The sequence below is a fragment of the Triticum urartu genome, chromosome 7 (genome assembly GCF_003073215.2).
Source record: "Triticum urartu cultivar G1812 chromosome 7, Tu2.1, whole genome shotgun sequence".
Classification (NCBI taxonomy): Eukaryota; Viridiplantae; Streptophyta; class Magnoliopsida; order Poales; family Poaceae; genus Triticum; species Triticum urartu.
In genome coordinates, this window is record NC_053028.1 from 671,517,699 (window position 1) to 671,522,028 (window position 4,330).

A 4,330-nucleotide genomic window follows, 5' to 3' on the forward strand; every position below is an offset into this window, starting at 1 on the left:
TATATATTTCCCTTTCTGAATGTAATTTCTGTTATGTCTTATAAAGAATTGTCTTGTCCCTTTATAGAGTTATATAGTTCACACTAGAAAGGCTTCTGCACTTTTAAGGCCCTTTTTGTCACAACTCACAAGCATATATCGGCTTAATGTTTTAATGCTCTTTATCTAGTTAATTTCGTACACCCAGTTTACATTGTTTGACTGACTATTCATAACTTAATATTTAGAAGATATTGTCTCTAACTCATGGTTCATATTCTTTATATGAACTGTACGATTTCTGTAAGAAAGTGTTGTGTTATGTAAATTTGCAGTAAACGTTTTGATAAACAATTTGCTTGACAACTAGCTAACAAGATTAGAATAGTCATTTCGTAAATGTATACAAAAATAAGTATGGTCTTCGCAACGTCCAACACTGAATATCTTTGCACATTTCTAAACCTTTATTTTACATAAACATAGTCAAATTTATCTTCTCTCTTATGTCCTTGATTTCACTATGACTTGACTCTCCCTCTGATTTCTTGTTCCTATTATTGTCTTTTATACATGTATACTTGTTCCTTTCATTATTGTTTCCTGTTATAAATAACAATACTATGCTGGTCAAGTGGGTAGATGAGATCATTTGGGTGTTGCAAGGTGATCAGTTCATAATAACACTTGTTGTTGGTGTTCATGTTTTATGATGTAGCCTGTACCTTATAACCATGATGTAAATTGTAAGCCATGTAATAAATTATATTTTTAGTTCTTGTCACCTTCTATACAAATATATTGGTTTGTTTCATTTCATTATTTTTCCTGTTATAAGTAATAATACTCCCAATACTGGCCAAGAGAACATGTAATACATTTTTTTACTTGTTGTAATACTCTTGTCTCTACTATCTATTAATCTGCAAATATCTAATGTTCTTTTAAATATGCTAGGTATGAATGGGTAGTGGGCTACATTGTGCTATCCAACATAATTCGCGCCATGACATGATGTGATACTTGCCATCAGGAGAGTCGACGAAGAACCTGAACAACAGCCTCGAAAGTTTATTTGTTTTGTTGATGTAAACTGGATTGTAGTGCTTCTTAACCTTGTTGTGTGATATATTTAGTGAATCTATGTTGTAAATTATCATTACATGAAGGATTTGTAAACTACTATGTTGTATATACACATAGATTTTTTTTGAGAAAAATATATACATACAGTTTGCTGCATATTGTGTGAACTGTTTCAAATTACTTCCCCTTTAGGCCAAAATTGGCTAAAAATATACTGTGTCAAAATTGGGCCGAAAGAAGTTGGCTGGACCATATTTAAATTCTGCCTACATTCATGACGATTTTTGTGACAAAAAGTAGTATCCACGTAGGCGGCCACATCAATCCAATTGGCGAATAGAAAATCCAACGTGGCGTCAGGCTATGACGGCTTGATCCGTCACAATGGTTTGGGCCTGGGCGGGCTTGGGATAGATCCATGACGGTCAAGAACCGTCAAGGAAGGCACAATGTAAAATTATGACGCGATATACATGATAGACTTCAAGTTCGTCATGCATGGGCACCGATGACAGATTTTCACTCATTTGTGACGGATCAGTACCGTCATGTATTAACATATTTCTTGTATGTTGAGTCATGTCTGCATAGTCCTGGGGATCTTTTTGTCTTGAGTCTAAGACGGTTACTAGTCCCTGCTCAAGCTTAATCTCTAGGAGAATATAGTGGAAACTGCACACGCATGCATAACTCATCAATTACATTACTATAACCTTGACTAATATATAAGGGAAACCGAATACACACAAGACAGTAACACTCACTTGAAGTTGTAAGGAAAGAGTATTATATCTTTGTTTTCATTTATTACCAACGATCGTAGCAAGTTGGCCTCAGTAGCTGCGGCATGAAATTTAACCCGAGTTGCATCTATGAGATATGTGTTAATGAACCCAATATCACTGACTTGTCTTTTCTTCAATTCGGCGATCTTCAATCTGCATAATATAGTGAGGATGATTATAAATACATGCAATGAAAGAGTTGAGCTATATAGAGAGACTTAATGACAGAAGTAGTACTACTTACAGACAGTAGCAGGCGACCGTTGTTTTATCGAGGGCCAATTGATTGAAAAACTGATGGAACTCCTCAAATGGAACAGGCAACAGTTCAATTCCAACGAGGTCATGCTCCTTTTTAACTTTCACATACAAAGTACTCCTCCCCCCAGAGTCTCTACAGATTTTCAAGTACCAATCATGCAATCTTCGCATCATCGTTGATAGAGATCTTTCATTTTTTACGAGAGGCTTCCCGTACTCGTATCTTTGTATCTGCACCTCCATGGGTTCATAATGTACATCGTCGGGCAGGTAATCTGCAAGATTGCTATAACCGGGCACCATCCTCGGATCATTAGCGACGTTGTGGCTAGGCACCTTGAGCGGGGGGCACGATTGCTTCGCTTGTTCGCCGAGCTGGGCAATTTGTTTCCCAGCTCGTCGTTCTTTCAGCCTTTGATCACTGACAGTACTTCCCGACCACTCCGTTCGGCAAATTCCTTTCCAATAATGCGCTCATTGTTTCCTTTCGGCGGAGACTTGGGTGGTTTTGTCAGGACAGCCAGAGTGCGCTTCGCTTTCACCAGATCTACCTTCTCCTCCGGAAGTGGATGTCTCCTTTCTTTCAACCCTTGAAACCAGTCATCCACTTCAGTTCGTGCGATCTCGGCGTTCTCCTCCAGGATCCTCACGTATGGTAACTTCTCTGGAGTCTTCAGAGAAGGACCGAATCTGTATGTCCTCCCGCCTCTGGCTGTACTGCTAGACGCCGGTCGAGCTTACTGAGCGGTTGTCTTCTTTACTTTCTTACGAGGCAGAGGAGAAGGACTACGACGCGCCGGAGCAGCCGGAGCGGCGGCAGGTCTCTTCCGCCCTTGCTGACGAGGCGGAGAAGGAGGAGGCTGGCTGCTCGGGCGCATCGGCGCAGGCGGAGAAGGAGGCGGAGTGCCGCCACGCGCTGGAGAAGGAGCCGGTCGAGTGCCCTGATCGTCACTCGCCGGAGGAGGAGGCGGTGGAGGAGGCGGAGGGCCCAGACTCGCTGGAGGAGGAGGCGGTGGAGGAGGCGGAGTGCCCTGACTTGTCGGAGGAGGAGGAGGAGGAGGCGGAGGCGTCCAGTTCGAAAGGTTGATGAGCTCCTTCCGCCATAGGCATGGAGTCTTCAGAGCAGACCCCAGCCTAGTCTCCCCTTCACCGGTAGGGTGGTCAAGCTGGAGGTCCTCAAATCCCTCCGTTATTTCATCCACCATCACCCTAGCATATCCTTCTGGAATCGGCCAGCAGTGAAAAGTTGCGCCGGGTTCAGTAGGATAAACAGAGCCAACAGCCGCCTTGACCTTCAAATTCTTCCATTGCGTCATAAGGTGGCAATTTTGAAACTCCGTGATAGCATCCACGGGATAGCTGGCAGGAGCCGTCAAGGCATTCTTCGGCTGAAGCAGCTCGGTGGAAGCCACGCTGCTTCTCCGCTGAGATGGCGGGGTAGCTTCGGGGGAAGCTTCAGTAGTACGTTTTCTACGATTTGCTTATTGTTCCTCTATCGCTTGTACCCTTGCACTGGCATTAGGTCACCGGAGCCATCATAATCAGCTGCTTCCAGACCATCGGTCTCGTTGAGAAACAACGAGCAGATGGCATCACTTCCTCGTGCGATTATGTCCCCCAACAACTCTTCTTGTACTTCGTCTCGGGCGGTGTCCATAGTTTCTACAAATATTGACAACATGGCAATTATTATTCAAACATGACAGATGGATATATTAGTGGCAAAAATGTAGAACTAATATTAATTAGTGGCCTCGACGCTGCTTCTCTAGGGTTTGGGGTGGCCTCGACGCTGCTTCTCTAGGGTTTGGGGTGGCCTCGACAATGCTTCAAGGATAAAAAAAGAAGAGGAAGAAGAAAAAAAAGAGGAAGAAGAAGAAAAAAAGACCGCGCCACTTGTGGGACGTGGATGTAGTGTCCGACACTGACGGTACATGTATCTCACACCGACGATACTTTCTATTTAGGGTTTCTCCTCTACCGCTCGGCGACCCTCGACGACCCTCGTTCCCGATAAAAAAAGAGGAAGAAGAAGAAAAAAAAAAGAAGAGAAGAAAGAATAGAGGAGAAGAACTCCTCTATTCTTTCTTTTCCTCTTTTTTTTTCTTCTTCCTCTTCTTTTTTTATCCTCTTCTTCCTCTCATGTTCGAGAGGATCGCCGAGGGTCGGGAGGTTTCCTAGTGTCAAAGGATTCAACAAAACCATGTCTTCATCATTAG